We start from the raw sequence: 17,039 nt of genomic DNA, 5'->3' as shown, positions 1-17,039 counted from the left end.
TGTAGGACTGGGCACTGGAGCACAGGATGGAGGGACGGAGTAGAGGACGGAGGCACGTAGTACAGGAGGGAGACACGGAGTACAGGACTGGGCAGAGGAGTGTAGGATTGGGCACTGGAGCACAGGACGGAGGCACGGAGTACAGGACTGGGCACTGGAACACAGGACGGAGGCACGGAGTACAGAAGGAAGGCACGGAGTACCGGACTGGGCAGAGGAGTGTAAGGAGTGAGAAGGGGAGAAACCCCTAAACACCCAGGCCAGGATACCGTACGGGAAGTCCACACGATAATCAGGCGTCTCCACCATGTTGGAGACGCCCGATATACCCTGCAGAAGTCGGCTGATTGGGCGCTCAGACCGCTGGGCGGCGCTGCAGGGTTAAAGGATCTGCAGAGCGCGCGCCCGCGGCCTAAGGCGCCCGCAGGAAGCCGGCACACGCTGGACGGAGGAGAAGGAAGAGGAGGCGGGCCCAGAGCGTGCGGCGAGTGCAGGTAAGTAAAGGCGGCGACGTGACAGTACCCCCCCTTTACGTCTCCCCTTCTTGAGGTTAGACAAAAACTTCTTTAAAAGACGAGGAGCATTAATATTCTCTTTGGGCTCCCAGGACCTCTCCTCGGGACCAAAACCCTTCCAATCAACGAGGTAGAGGGTACGCCCCTGAACTCAAAGACATCATCAGCCCCTACTGGCTGGGGAGAAGAAGGGGGAACTGAGCAGTACCGATTCAGCACAACAGGTTTAAGGAGCGAGACATGGAAGGCGTTAGGGACCCGAAGCGAAGCCGGCAACTTCAATTTATAAGCCACGTTATTAATGCGTCCCAAGACCTGGAACGGGCCGATGTACTGAGGACCCAGTTTGTAAGAAGGCAGCTTCAAACGGATATACTTAGTTGACAGCCAAACTTTGTCGCCAGGTTGGTAAGGTGGAAGGTCCCTGCGCCTCTTGTCTGCATGTCTTTTAATCCGGATACTGGATCTTTCAAGAGCTTCTCTGGTCTCCTTCCAGACTTGAGAAAATTCGGTGGCGAGGGCATCTGCTGCAGGAACACCAGACGGCGTAGGGAGAGGTAGTGGAACACCAGGGTTCTGGCCAGAAACCACGAAGAACGGCGTCTTGGTGGTGGACTCACTGGGGTGGTTGTTGTGGGCAAACTCTGCCCACGGCAGAAGAGACACCCAGTTGTCTTGATGGGCGTTCGAGAAGTGACGCAGGTAGGCTGTTAATACCTGATTGATTCGCTCAACTTGCCCATTGGACTGAGGGTGATAAGCAGAGGAGAAGTCCAGAGATATACCCATGAGCTTGCTGAGTGCCCTCCAGAAACGGGAGGTAAATTGGACTCCGCGATCGGCGACAATTCGTTGAGGGAGTCCGTGAAGCCTAAAGATCTGGTGTATGAAGACCTTGGCCAGCTCAGATGCCGTGGGTAATCCGGGCAGAGGGATGAAATGGGCCATTTTGGAGAACCGATCGACCACTACTAAGATGGTAGTACTTCCGGAAGAACGTGGAACATCGGTGATGAAATCCATACCAATTTGTCGCCAAGGGGCTTCAGGAGGAGGCAAAGGGTGGAGCAGGCTGGACGGCAGGCTTCTAGGTAACTTGTTCAGAGCACAAGCCGTACAGGAGGCTATAAAATCAGTCACATCTTGGCGAAGGGATGGCCACCAGTAGTAGCCCGAAAGAAGGCTGAGGGTTTCCTTGACCCCGACGTGACCCGCAACCGTGGAAGAATGCCCCCAATCCAGGACCTCAGACCTCTTATTCTGTGGAACGAAGGTCTTGCCTGGCGGAATGGGAGAAAGCGTCACGGCGCCACGGTGACCATTTTGGCAGGCTCAATGATGTGAGATGAACCTTCCTCAACCACAGGTGATTGTAGGGACCTGGACAGAGCATCTGCCTTGATGTTTCTGTCCCCCGGTCGAAAATGGAGTTTGAAGTCAAACCAGGAGAAATATAGCGACCACCTGGCTTGCCTGGAGTTGAGCGTTTGCGCGGACTGAAGATATGCCAAATTCTTGTGATCCGTGAAGATTATGAATGGATGAACTGCCCCTTCCAAAAGATACCGCCACTCCTCCAGGGCCATCTTAATGGCCAGTAATTCCCGGTCCCCAATGGCATAATTGCATTCTGCGGGAGAGAACGACCTAGAGAAGAATCCACACGGTACCACTTGACCAGAAGTCGTCCGCTGAGAAAGCACCACTCCCGCACCAGTAGAAGAGGCATCCACTTCTAGGATGAAAAGCCTATTGACCAACGGTTGATGTAGAATCGGGGAGGTAGCAAAGGACTGCTTCAAAGCAAGAAAGGCCTCTTCAGCCTCTGGAGTCCAGGCATTTGGTTTGGTCCCCTTCCTGGTCAGAGCAGAGATGGGCTTGGTTACCGAGGAGAAGAAGGGAACGAACTGTCTGTAAAAGTTCGCAAAACCCAGGAACCGCTGGATCGCTTTTACTCCAACCGGACGTGGCCACTTGAGCACGGCAGTAAATTTTTCGGGATCCATCATTATTCCGGAGTCCGTGATGATATACCCTAGGAAAGGCAACGAGGACTGCTCGAACAGACACTTTTCTAGTTTGGCGTAGAGTCTGTTCTCCCGTAGACGTTGCAGAACCAGCCGAACACTTTTTCTGTGAGTGGATAAGTCGGGGGAAAAGATGAGTATGTCATCTAAGTATACCACGACAGAAGAGTAGAGTTGGTCTCGGAAGATCTCATTAACGAACTCCTGAAAAACCACCGGGGTATTGCAGAGACCAAAGGGCATAACCAAATACTCGTAATGGCCGTCCCGAGTATTGAAGGCCGTCTTCCATTCATCCCCGGAGCGGATTCGGATCAAGTTATAGGCTCCCCGCAGATCCAATTTGGTGAAGATCCGGGCCCCTCTCAAGCGGTCAAAGAGTTCTGGGATCAGCGGCAGGGGATACCTATTCTTGACCGGGATACTGTTCAGGCCCCGGTAGTCAATACATGGCCGAAGGGATCCGTCTTTCTTCTGGACGAAAAAGAATCCTGCTCCAGCAGGAGAAGATGACTTCCGAATAAAACCCCGAGCCAAGTTCTCCTGGACATATTCAGACATGGCCGCTGTTTCTGCCGGCGACAGGGGATAAATTCTTCCCCTGGGGGGGATTGCTCCTGGCAACAGCTCAATAGGGCAGTCATAGGCACGATGCGGCGGTAGAATCTCAGCCTCCTTCTTACTGAAGACGTCAGCAAACGAGTGGTAAGCCGTAGGAAGCCCAGGAAGATCTACAGGAGCTTGCTGTGGACTGGGGCAAGATACCGGCAACAGACAGCGTTTATGGCAGAAGTGTCCCCAACGGAGGATCTCCCCGGAATGCCAGTCTAGAACGGGCTCGTGTAGACGAAGCCAGGGTAAGCCGAGGAGCACGGCATGAGACAAACTGGGCAAAACATAAAAGGCGATTTTTTCTCGGTGAAGAGCTCCAACTTGTATCTCCACCTCAAGAGTGACCATGGTGATAGGTTCAGGTAGCGGTTTGCCATCCACGGAAGCGAAGGAGCGCGGACTCTCTAACGTCACAACCGGAATTCGCAGCTGGTCCACTTCCTTGAGCCGGATGAAGTTACCAGCCGCACCCGAGTCCACATACGCCTCAACAGATCTGCGCTCCTGACCTGAAACAATTAAAGCCGAAATAGTAAGGGGTAGAGAGGAATCGGTGTCACCTAGGGAGGCCTCTCTTACCTGGCCTAGGCGGAGGCGTTTCCCGGCCGCACTGGGCACGTGCGCACAAAATGGTTAGCCCCGCCACAATAAAGGCAAAGGCCCTGTGTCCTTCTCTCCCTGCGTTCCTGCTCTGACAACCTCACACGGTCTACTTGCATGGGCTCAGGAGTGGAATTACTGGAAGACGCTGGGGAGCGGGGAATGGGCGCCTGGTATAACCGAAAAGATCTCTTCTCCCTAACTGACTCCCGGGAGCGTTCCTGGAACCGTAAATCAATACGGGTAGCTAGGGATATGAGATCCTCCAGAGTGGTAGGGTTGTCCCGGCCAGCCAGCTCATCCTTTATTTTACCCGAGAGTTCCCTCCAAAAGGCCCCAACCAAAGCCTCGTTATTCCACCCCAGTTCAGAGGCCAGGGTCCGGAAGCGGATAGCATATTGACCGTCGGTGAGGGAGCCTTGGCGAAGATTGAAAAGAGCCTCCGTGGTGGAGGCCACACGGCCAGGCTCATCAAATACCCTGCGGAAAGTATCCAGGAAGTTGTGGATGCTAGATACCACCGGGTCATCTCACTCCCAGAGGGGATTTACCCAGGCTAAGGCCTCTCCCTCTAAATGGGACACTATGAAAGCTACCTTGGCCCGATCCGAGGGGTATTGCTGAGGCAGGAGCTCAAAGTGCAAATGGCACTGGTTCAAAAACCCCCGACACAACTTGGGGTCACCTCTAAACCTGGGAGGTTTCCCCAAGCGTGGTGGAGGATGGGATAGGGGATCCCGAGGTAGGGCAGAAGCGGCAGCAGAGGACTGTAGCGATTGGAGTCGGTCGTCCACGGACGCCATGTAGCTAAGAATGTTGGATTGGGCGTCACGTTGCTGCGGGTGTCCATGGACTTCATAAAAGACATTATTCTAGTCTGATTTTCACGTAAAAAGAGCAATTCTTTTTGGGTGGCCGCTGAGGCGCTAGCAGAGTCCATGGCCTGATTATGCTGTGACGTATGCTGTGATAACAAAATAGGTTACGTCCGAGAGTGGACCCTCTGGATCACGGCACTGGAGCTCCCAGGGGTGAGCGCGCCAGGTGGTGCCGACCCCTATACAGGGGCCGTTAGGGGCAGACCCTCAGAAGACAGATACCGCGACTGCTAGAACCAAGAGGGGCGGCTCGAAGGACTGAGTGGAGGGTGCCGGACTGAGAACTGGAGTATAGGACTGGGCACTGGAGTACAGGATGGAGACACGGAGTGCGGGACGGAGACACGAAGCACAGGACTGGGCAGTGGAGTGTAGGACTGGGCACTGGAGCACAGGACGGAGGCACGGAGTACAGGACGGAGGCACGTAGTACAGGAGGGAGACACGGAGTACAGGACTGGGCAGAGGAGTGTAGGATTGGGCACTGGAGCACAGGACGGAGGCACGGAGTACAGGACTGGGCACTGGAGCACAGGACGGAGGCACGGAGTACAGGAGGAAGGCACGGAGTACCGGACTGGGCAGAGGAGTGTAAGGAGTGAGAAGGGGAGAAACCCCTAAACACCCAGGCCAGGATACCGTACGGGAAGTCCACACGATAATCAGGCATCTCCACCATGTTGGAGACGCCCGATATACCATGCAGAAGTCGGCTGATTGGGCGCTCAGACCGCTGGGCGGCGCTGCAGGGTTAAAGGATCTGCAGAGCGCGCACCCGCGGCCTAAGGTGCCCGCAGGAAGCCGGCGCACGCTGGACGGAGGAGAAGGAAGAGGAGGCGGGCCCAGAGCGGTGCGGCGAGTGCAAGTAAGTAAAGGCGGCGGCGGGCCCCGCTGTTGCTGGGACGGCGGTGGCTACCGCCGCCGACGTGACAGCACTTCAACAGGTCCCCCGGCTGCATTGTGCACGAAACGGCTGTCGTCCGTCTTTTTGCATTTCTCCCGTGCCGATGCCTATGCTTTATTAACATGAAATAAAGTGAATCATTTCAAGTGAACGGTGAGTGCCATCCTGCTGTCTTTTTCTACTATGATATTTCATGTTTTTTCTTCACATGGATAGAGCACCCGTTCAGCAAGGGTTACAGGTGTCACACTGATGGCGGTTATAAGTGACTTTGCGGGTATTTCTTTCTCAGGGACAGTGCCGGATGTTTCTTTTTTCTTTGACTGACTATTGTTGAAATTTATTTACACGCCCGCAACATACAGGGCAGAGCAAACCACCACATCGGTGCTCAGTCTCGCTATTTCTGAACACAAAATGCTGGCATTCCTCACAAAATGTTTTAAGCCTGCAAAATGATGGATTATCTACAGCTAATTGTGTGTGATAACCCAAACACTCACTAGAGCGACAGCTGGGGCAACGCGGGGTTTGGTGTTTGTCAGTGCTCTCCATACAACCCTCTCTTTGACAAGCTTTACAAAAATATTGGCAAGAATGGTTGTTCTTGCAAGTATGCAGCAAATTGCAGCGCTCAAAAAAGTAATCACTCCCGATAAAACCTTTCATATTTTTGATACCATAGTAGTGGTTATCATGGAACAATATGAATACGGTTTTACCAGTAGCTGCATTGTCAGTCTGAAAGTAGCGCCAATCACCCTGACTGTAGCACAGTACTTTAATGGTGACCCCAAAATATTTTTCAAATACTGACATGTCGCTAAAACTCACTATTTGCGCATCAGGTATGACCAACGCCATGTGTATGTTTTAAGAGCGGTTCAGTAAAACAGCATCAGTGACATCTGCGTCGTCTATCAGGGCGCACACACTAGCAGCCAAACACAGATTTGTACTGTAATTGTTAAAATCATACAGCCACTGCCTCTTTTGTTTAATGATTTGGCTGCTTGCTATAGATTTCAAGCAATTTTTACACTGCCGCGGTGGTTTTAAATGGTAATGATGACTAGTTTTAGGGAGTTGCTTGCCAAGCATTCAGCATTACTTTGAAGTGTGTGGGCAACAGCATTTAAAAAAGATTCAGAATTAAAATCTTCCTGGATCTGCTTTGTAGTGAAAATGGGGTCTAAAGTGTCACCACCTTCAAGTCTTAACTGTACAAACTCACCTGGTTCAATGTCCCTGATGATTCTATCCAGTAATGACTGAATACTGTCATGAACAATGTTCACAGCCTCAACAAATGATTGTACACTCTCCAAATTTACAAACCTACACTGATCGGTATGTATGCGCACGTTGAAATTGCGGAGGTCCCTTTGATGATGATGGAAGTGTTGTAAAAATACTGTATGATCGGAGCCCCCTACATTATCATTAGCGACAGCCGCATCATCAGAGGCTTGTGAATTTTGTGTAGCTGTGTCACTAGCATTTTCAAAGCTATCCTGGCTATATGATTGTTGACCTGACTGCTGTGTGGGCAACTGGGGGGTCTGTAGAGCTATTGCAGGACACTTACCCCCACGACGCCTCCTAGCACATTAGTTAGCTTTGACCATCAGTTTTAGAGCTTGCTTTATAACTCTAGCCCTATTATACCTGGGTAATGCGGTTTTAACTGTTTTATGTAGGCCATAGCCGACCATATTTAGTCATAATAGGTTACCTGAATCTGGTATCTCGGTGTCCACCTGCAGGTTCCGAAGTATAGCTCGGCCTTATTAGCATGTGTTCTGATTGGTGCTGATAATAATCTTTCAAAAGTATCACAAAAAAGCACTATTTTGGGTGACCAGATTTTGTACCGTAAGTAGCGGTCTAACAGTCTTAAACGCCCCCGCTTCAGCAGCCCCCCATCGAATGGCCTCATGGAGCAGTCTTGTAGCTGCCTCAGATACAGAATCCGTATCGCTAGCAGGTACTGACACCGCAGAATCTGTATCACTAGCAGGTACTGACACCACAGAATCCGTATCGTTAACAAGTACTGACACAGCTGCATGAAACCTCGGCTTTTTACACACCTTAACCGTCTCCACTAATGGCCTCTTTAACTGCTTCATAACATTAACTGAATTCAGAGACACCACCATGAGATGTGCCTGGCAAATTAGAGGCATCAGACAGACTGACACCAGAGGAATTAGCAGTGTGATGCAGTGACCCCTGTGATAGCTAGGGGGCGCTGTATGGGTTGCCCGAGACATGCATGCTGGCTTTCCCTTTGTTACGATGGGAAAATGGTGAGCGGCAGTATTATAAATGGCCGATATGTATCACAGGGATGAGTGCTCTGTGATGGAAGGTGGCAGTCAGTACAGACCACCGGCAGGCCGGCACAGCCCCCCCGGCAGGCCGGTACAGACCCCCGGCAGTCCGCACAGACCCCCGGACAGTCGGCACAGACCACCGGCAGGCCGGCACAGACCCCCGGCAGGCCGGCACAGACCCCCGGAAGGTCCGTACACACCCCCCGAGAGGCTATACAAGGACAGAAAAGGGTTTTTCTTATTCCGATACGGGAAGTCCCATAGACTTGAATGGGACTTCCGGTATCGGAATCGGCGATACTCGATACTTTTTTCGTATCGGGCCAATACCATCCGATCCCATATTTTAGGGTATCGGATGGTATCTCTCAACACTAGTTATTGCCATTAGCAACCACTAGGGCTGAGGACAATGTTGGGCAGACAGAAGCTCGGACACAGTGTAATGACAGTGCTCCACAAGGTGAAGGCAGGATGACGCTGGTAGACAAACCAGGATGTGTGACCTTTGAAGACAGGGAAGCTCCGGGAGTGGGGTCCAACACCGTTAGAAATGGGGACCGCTGCATACAGGATGACCAATAGGGTGGTAGTGACTCCCATTCGGACGGTGACGACAGTGGAAAGGAGAGCAGTAAGACTGACTCAGGTCTAAGTGGCAAGTCTTCCTCCCGTCGCTGGAGAGGTAAAGTCCAGAAAGGGGCTGAACAAACAGCATCCTCTGAGAAGATGGAGAAAGAGAAGATCTCCAATTTGGCCGCTATCACCCGACAACTAGAGGGTCAAGTTGACAAACTGATCAAAGAAATGGCCACATGGAAAGAGCGAGTTGACAGTTTTTGCCAGGTAGAAGCGCACATACAAAACTTAGAGAGAGGGTGCAAAGAGATATGTCAACAGCTGGCGAAGGAATGTTTGAAGGTGGTGAGTATGGAAGTCACCAACTCTGCGCAGTTGGAGCAGCTGCGCCACCTAGAGTCTGAGCTCTCGGCAGTCAAGGCACTGAGACAAATGGCCGAGCACAGAGTGGAGGAGCTGGAGAACCAAGTCTCTGAACTCAGAGGTCACCTGACAACGTGGCAAGGTGTGAATAAGACCCTAAGGGAAGATGTGGAAGTGCTCAGAGCAGCAGAAAGAGGTCTTCTGCAGGAGGAGAAGTTGGTGGTCGAAGGTGTACAGCAGCCGTGTCCGAGTGATAACAAGGCGGAGCTGCAAATCCCCATCTTGGCAAAGTGTCCTGAAGAGGGTAAATCTCAGGAAGATTGTGAGCTAAGAGCTGAACAAGACAGTCACCCGGTCATGGCAGATGTCTTGAGGGGAGTGTCCGAGGTAAACCAGGAGCCGTCTGTTCATGAAGAGAGTGAGGCTTTGCTCTTCAAGTACGTGATGGAGGTACCTGAAGACATGCGAGAAGCATGTGCCAGTGAAGGTGTGTATGAGGCCTTTAAAAAGACAATAAAAGCTTATAGTGTGAACTGGGCCCCGGAGACAAACCAGTTGCAGATAGGGAAGTCACAGAGAAGAGGGTGGCTGTCCTGAAGGAGATGCACCTACAATGTCTCCGCACAAAACAGATGCTTGTGTTGCATAATAAGAAAGCCGCTTGATGTCTGGAGCTTGCGAGGGAAGCTCAAAGTGAGGGAAGCTCAAAGTCGGCTGGGCTTTGTGGAAGACATAATTCCAGTACCCAGAAATCTGGTGAGGAAAGTCGTTGGAAGACTTGGAAAGGTGATGCAGGAGATGGTAAATAGTTCCGGTGCAAAGAGAGTGAGGATCCCACCTGCTGGTGAAATCCAAGTAGTGGTTGAAGATGACATGGTTCCAGTCATTGTTGTTGGCTCGGTAGAAAGCATTGTGAACCTCCTCATGCTCCTGGAATATCGTGTAGCGTACCTGAAGGAGATAAGGCAGTTAAGAAGGGACCAACTGCAGATTAATAAACTGATGCAGAACATCAGGTGTCATCCACCTCCAACCCAATGTATAAGGACCCAAAGGGGGCCTCCGAATAACGAAATGGCAGGTAGTCGAAGACAAGAAAGTCAGAAATCTGTAAATGGCAGTTCTACTGTCAGTACAAAACTGAGAGACCTTATCTCCTGTGAGCTACTAAATGGGTCAGACTCAGGCCAGACAGTTGACTCGACTGTAAGTGGGACTTCTGACCGTACCGACTGGAAGAGCTGGCCAGTGAGAGAAAGGTCGGGTGACGGGGCATACTACGGAAATGTGGAGACTAAAAAGGGTATGGTGACACAGTCGGACTGTGACTTAAGGGCCGCTGTTGGCGGGGAAGGCCTGACAGATTGACTCTGCAACGGGAAAGGACAAAGTTCAATAATGTGGTGGTCAGAGAGAGTGATACAATGACAGTGATGGACTACGTCTCAGGAGCTGATGCTCAAAGATGACTGAGAGGGCTCTCTTGACTGGTAGGGCAAGGTGACATGGCTGCACGGTCTCGAGGCCCCTGGTTTGTGACAAATGTTCAACCCCACAAGTTTGAACAGGGGGGGGTATGTGATGCAGTGACCCCTGTGACAGCTAGGGGGTGCTGTATGGGTTGCCCGGGACATGCATGCAGGCATTCCCTTTGTTATGATGGGAAAATGGTGAGCGGCAGGATTATAAATGGCTGATATGTATCACAGGGGTGGGTGCCCTGTGATGGAAGCTGGAATATGTATTGATCAGCAGAGATTTACTGCTGAAGGTTTGTTGCGGTGTATTAGGGAAAGCTTCCAGGTGACTTGGTGAGATGGGTGGGACCAGTCATCTACAAACCCACCCAGGGGCGTGTGTCTGAACGCCCAAAGCCCAAAGTAAAGCCTGTGTGTGTACGGCTGGGTGTGTTAAAAGGACCTGCAATGAGGTCATAACCATGTGATCAATACCTCACCTGTGGATGTGGTTATGTACCATATAATGTGCCTGAGGTCTGGTCACATGGGGAGAGTGTATGGACCGGATTGGTTCATGTGGAAGGTCCTGGAAGGCCTATGTGTTGGAAGGTGTGCTACCTCCCTGAAGAGCACATGGAGGCTTTGGATCTGGTGGTCTGTGTGTTCCAAGTGGGGACAGAAGTCCTGAACAACACACAGAGAGGCCGTGTTTCCAGAGTCAGTGACGTCTCTGCATTGGGAAGCTACTGCCCGGCTGAGGATCTGAAACTGTCAGGCGGTCTAATGAGCAAGTCGTTGTCTGGGATGGTGATCCCAGTTCGGCAGCTTCCCTGACAAACGTGAGTGATACTGACCGAGGTCAGAATGAGACTGGGTTCAGACTATGGAGCCGGCATCCAGAGCAGGAGCTCCTAAGAGGTAACCCTGGACAGGGGGAAATAACTGTGTTGAGGCTATAGAACCTGTTTACTGGACATGGCACAGCCTGTGTGGCCACAGGTCTGATAGAGCGGAGCCCTAATATGAACGTTGACCTGTCTGATGTAAGACTGTTGCGTTTTATGGTTTATGCTGTATAATAAACCACATAGACTGTGTAAATGGAAAGTGTTACTGTGTGCCGTGAATCCGCTGCCAAGTGAGTGTTCTCCAACACTAGCAATAGGTGCTACCTTACAGCAGACACAGTTAGGCTAATTTCACATTAGCGCTTTTTTGTGCAGCGCATAGTGCGCAATAGAAACGCATACAAAAACGTATCATGCATTTTTTATGCGCATTCGTTCTCCAGTGTGTAGACATGTTCTTACTCTTAAAGCGCATGCGCACGCAAACGCAGGCGTGCACATGTCCATGCGCATGCCTGCGTTCCCATAGACTGTAATACATTTTTTGACACATTCAGTGCGCAAGCGAACACATGCGTTTTTTTAACGCCATTGGACGGACTCAAAAATGCAACAGGTTGCGTCTGGCGTGTCTAGAAGCACACCTGAAAAAAACACAAGGGCACGAAAACGCATGCAAAAGCAAGACCATGCGCATGCCATGTTAACCCCTTTACTCCCAAGGGTGGTTTGCATGTTAATGCCCGGGCCAATTTTTACAATTCTGACCACTGTCCTTTTATAAGGTAATAACTCGGAAACGCTTCCATGGATCCCAGTGATTCTGACAATGTTTTCTGGTGACATATTGTACTTCATGTTAGTGGAAAAATTTCTTTCATATAACTTGAGTTTATTTGTGAAAAAAACAGAAATTTGGCGAAAATTTTGAAAATTTTGCAATTTTCCAAATTTAAATTTTTATGCTCTTAAATCACAGAGATATGGCACTCAAAAAACTTAATAAGTAACATTTCCCACATGTCTAATTTACATCAGCACAGTTTGGGAACCAACATTTTTTTTTGTTAGGAAGTTATAAGGGTTAAAAGTTGACCAGCGATTTCTCATTTTTACAACACCATTTTATTTTTAGAGACCACATCACATTAGAAGTCACTTTGAGAGGTCTATGTGATAGAAGATACCCAAAAGTGACACCATTCTAAAAACTGCACCCCTCAAGGTACTCAAAACCAGATTCAAGAAGTTTATTAACCCTACAGGTGCTTCACAGGAATTTTTTGAATGTTAAAAAAATTGAACCTGAAGTATTTTTTTTTCTTGAAAAAAAGTTAAATGTTCATTTTTTTTTAATTTTACCAAGGGTAAAGGTATTGTGCAATTTGTCTTGAGTACGCTGATACCTGATATGTGGGGGGAAGCACTGTTTCGGCGCATGGCAGAGCTCGGAAGGGAAGGAGCGCCGTTTGACTTTTTCAATGCAAAATTGGCTGGAATTCAGATTGGATGCCATGTCACGTTTGGAGAGCTCTTGATTTGCCTAAACAGTGGAAACCCCCAACAAGTGACACCATTTTGGAAACTAGACCCCCGCAAGGAACTTATCTAGATGTATGGTGAGAACTTTGAACCCCCAAGGGCTTCACAGAAGTTTATAACATACAGCCGTATAATTAAATAAATTATATTTTTTCCAAAAAATGATCTTTTCACCCCAATTTTTATTTTCCCAAGAGTAATAGGACACCAAAAGTTATTGTGCAATTTGCCCTGAGTATGCTGATACCCCACATGTGGGGGTAAACCACTATTTGGGTGCATGGCAGAGCTCGGAAGGGAAGCAGCGCCATTTGACTTTTTTGGCTGGAATTGAGATCGGACGCCATGTCGCGTTTGGAAAGTCCCTGATGTGCCAAAACAGTGGAAACCCCCCACAAATGACACCATTTTGGAAACTAGACCCACCAAGGAACTTATCTAGATGTGTGGTGAGAACTTTGAATCCACAAGGGCGTCACAGCGTCACAGAAGTTTATAACGTACAGCCATAAAATTAAAAAATCATATTTTTTCCACAAAAATGATCTTTTCACCCCCAATTTTTATTTTCTGAAGGGTAACAGGACCCTAAAAGTTATTGTACAATTTGTCCTGAGTAAGAGGATACCCCACATGTGGGGGTAAACCACTATTTGGGCACATGGCAGAGATCGGAAGGGAAGCAGCGCCTTCTGACTTTTATAGCTGAAATTGAGATCGTACGCCATGTCGGGTTTGGAAAGCCCCTGATGTGCCAAAACAGTGGAAATCCCCCACAAATGACACCATTTTGGAAACTAGACCCCCTACGGAACTTATCTAGATGTGTGGTGAGCACTTTGAACCCCCAAGTGCTTCACAGAAGTTTATAATGCTCGGGCATGAAAATAAAAAAATCATATTTTTTCCACACACATGATCATTTAGTCCCCAATTTTTTAATTTTCCCAAGGGTAAGAGGAGAAATTAGACCCCAAAAGTTGTTGTCCAATTTGTTCTGAGTATGCTGATATCCCATATGCGGGAGAAAACTACTGTATGGGCACACGTCAGGGCTCGGAAGGGAAGTAGTGACGTTTTGGAATACAGACTTTGATGGAATGGTCTGTGAGTGTCATGTTGCCTTTGGAGAGCCTCTGATGTGCCAAAACAGTGGAAACCCTCCACAAGTGACCCCATTTTGGAAACTAAACACGCCAAGGAACTTATTTAGATGTGTGGTGAGCACTTTCAACCCCCAAGTGCTTCACAGAAGTTTATAACGTAGAGCCATAAAAATAAAAAAAATCATATTTTTTTCCACAAAAATTATATTTTTGCCCTCAATTTTTTATTTTCCCAAGGGTATCAGGAGAAATTGGACCCCAAAAGTTGTTGTCCAGTTTGTCCTGAGCTGGCTGATACCCCACATGTGGGGGTAAACCACTGTTTGGGCGCATGGCAGAGCTTGGAAGGGAAAGAGCACTTTTTGACTTTTTCAATGCAGAATTGGCTGGAATTGAGATCAGACGCCATGTTGCATTTGGAGAGCACCTGATGTGCCTTAACAGTGGAAACCCCCCATTCTAACTCCAACCCTAACCCCAACACACCCCTAACCCTAATCTCAGCCCTAACCCTAACCCTAGCCCTAACCCTAACCCTAGCCCTAGCCCTAACCCTAGCCCTAACTCTAACCCTAGCCCTAATCCTAATGGGAAAATGGAAATAAATACATTTTTTTATTTTATTATTTTTCCATAACTAAGGGGGTGATAAAGGCTAGTTTGATTTACTATTTTTAGCGGGTTTTTATGTTTGGCAGCTGTCGCATGCTAAAAGACGCTTTTATTGTAAAAATAGTTTTTGCATCACCACATTTTCAGAGCTATAATTTTTCTGTATTTTGACCGACAGAGTCACATGAGGTCTTGATTTTTGCGAGATGAGGTGATGTTTTTACTGGTACCGTTTTCGGGCACGTGACATTTTTTGATCGCTTTTTATTCCGATTTTTGGGACGCAGAATGAACAAAAACCAGCATTACGTGAAATTCTTTTGGGGGTGCGTTTACACCATTCCGCGTGCAGTAAAATTGATTAAGCGGTTTTATTCTTCGGGTCAGTACGGTTACAGCAATACCTAATTTATGTCTTTTTTATGTTTTGGCGCTTTTTTGCAATGAAAATAACTTTATATAAAAAATAATTATTTTGTATCGCTTTGTTCTGTGAGCTATAACTTTTTTGTTTTTTCACTGATGATGCTGTCTGGTGGCTCGTTTTTTGCGGGACAAGATGACATTTTTAGCGGTACCATGGTTATTTATATCCGTCTTTTTGATTGCGCGTTATTGCACTTTTTGTTCTGCAGTATGATGATAAATCATTATTTTTAGCTTCATTTTTTTTTAAGGGGTTCAATAAAGGGGTTAACTAGTGGGACAGTTTTATAGGGCGGGTCGTTACGGACGCGGCGATACAAAATATGTGTACTTTTATTGTTTTTTATTTTCAAAAAATGAATTTATTAGGGAATTTTTTTTTTATTTATTTAGCGATTTTTTATAAATTATTTTTACACTCTTTTATTTTATTTTTTTACTTTATTACAATGCTCAGCAGGCTCTGAGAAAGATGCATTCCTGCAGGCTCCCGAAGGCCCCTTCGGCCATATTGGATTTGTGGACCTGCAGGAAAGGAGGCCCACGCAGCAGATCTGCACATCGCGCTGCTGCGTGGGTCTCAGGGAAGCATGGAGGGAGCCCCCTCCCTGCCGATACTTCCCTGATCCTCCGGTAAACTGCGATCATGTTTGATTTGATCAGCTGACTCCCGGCCGCTGATTGCGCTAGACGTACTATTCCGTCCTTGGGACTTAGGTCCCAGGTTACATGGATGGAATAGTATGTCTAATGTAGGAAAGGGGTTAAACATAGGTGCGCATGACGCATGCGCTCGGATGCGCTGCGCAAAAAAACGCTAATGTGAAACCAGCCATAGAGATGCTGGTGACGGTTGCATAGTATGCGCCACCCGTATAATGATCAGTTCTATGGAGAGCTCCTTACCATCAGCGAGCTGATCAATCTCACGGTCAAGCGCCTCATGAGTCTATTGGGCTGTGGCATTCACGGCGCTGGACGTGCTTGCTGTTGGCTCTCCAGTATGCTTTGTTTTTTGCTTGTGTTTTCGTGGCGGTGCTATCACTTCCAGGTATAGTTCTGCTGTGTCATTCACAAGGTTGGTCGATAGCTGCCCAGCGCTTGAATGGGGTATTTCACAATGTACCGCTGACACATGGCATCCTGCGCGTTGCACCACACAGAGTGGCGGCTGTGGCTGTGTTCTAACAGGTCCATTAGCATGGTGTATCAGTGGCCACAATGGCGCTGCTTTATTCTCGGAGAGCTGTAGGGGTTGTAGGGGGGATGTCGGTGTTTTTCTCCTGTATTTACATTTAGCTGTAAGGAAAGATTGTACATGTGTCAATCTGACTTTCCATTTAGCGTTAAGGAAATATTGTACATGTGTCAGATATGCGTGGAACCACGGCATCAATGGTGAAGCAAGTGTGACACTGGTTGGAATAAGACTATGCAGGTATATCAAAATATATAATTACTGGCTTGCGCTGTGGGTTGGACGAATGCGGTGGTGGCTTCTGGAGCATCTATGAGGTTCTCCATTAGCAACGGTATATTCTCTTTTGCAAATATAATTCTCTTTGGCTTCAGTTTACAATCTATAGATAAAAATATAGTCATTAGTAGAGGCAACCGCAATTTTCGCCTGCCGCTTGTGCAAAACAAGGTTTCATACCACGTGAACCTTTACCTTTCTTGCTCGCCGCCCTTCATTGCTTTTTAGGGTCTTTAGAAACCGGACTGTTTCTCGCTGTGTTGGCAGGGTATGGAATAATAGGCATTTCCGTGGTATGGAGCTCAGGTATCATCACGACATCTGTAAAGAATTAATATTTATTTACACGTCTAAATTCACATAGTTGAGAGAGAGCTATACTGTATATATATATATATATACATACACCTACACAGACACACAACGTACCCACAATGTCTTGCGCTAAATGATCGCCCCCAGTCCCCGCCTCAACAGCGCTACTACACTCCGCATCAGGTAGAATACTCGAGATCAGTCACGCTCAAGGAGGCTAAAAAGTCATCTGACATTTCAAGGCTCCTCATACACGATTCTTAAGCAAGAAAGAATAAAACAATATAAAAATAATATGCAAAACAGCTCTTAATTAGAATGTCATACTAGCATTTGTGTTTAAATAAGTCATAAAGCGTACCCATCTCTGAATCCATAAATATGTCTAGAAGATCGTCCAAAAAATTTTGGCCATCCATCTAAAATAAAATTAACT

This window comes from Dendrobates tinctorius, unplaced genomic scaffold (genome assembly GCF_039654945.1).
Source record: "Dendrobates tinctorius isolate UK_male_01 unplaced genomic scaffold, ASM3965494v1 ptg000019l, whole genome shotgun sequence".
NCBI classification, from domain to species: domain Eukaryota; kingdom Metazoa; phylum Chordata; class Amphibia; order Anura; family Dendrobatidae; genus Dendrobates; species Dendrobates tinctorius.
Note: the sequence above shows the minus strand (reverse complement) of the source record.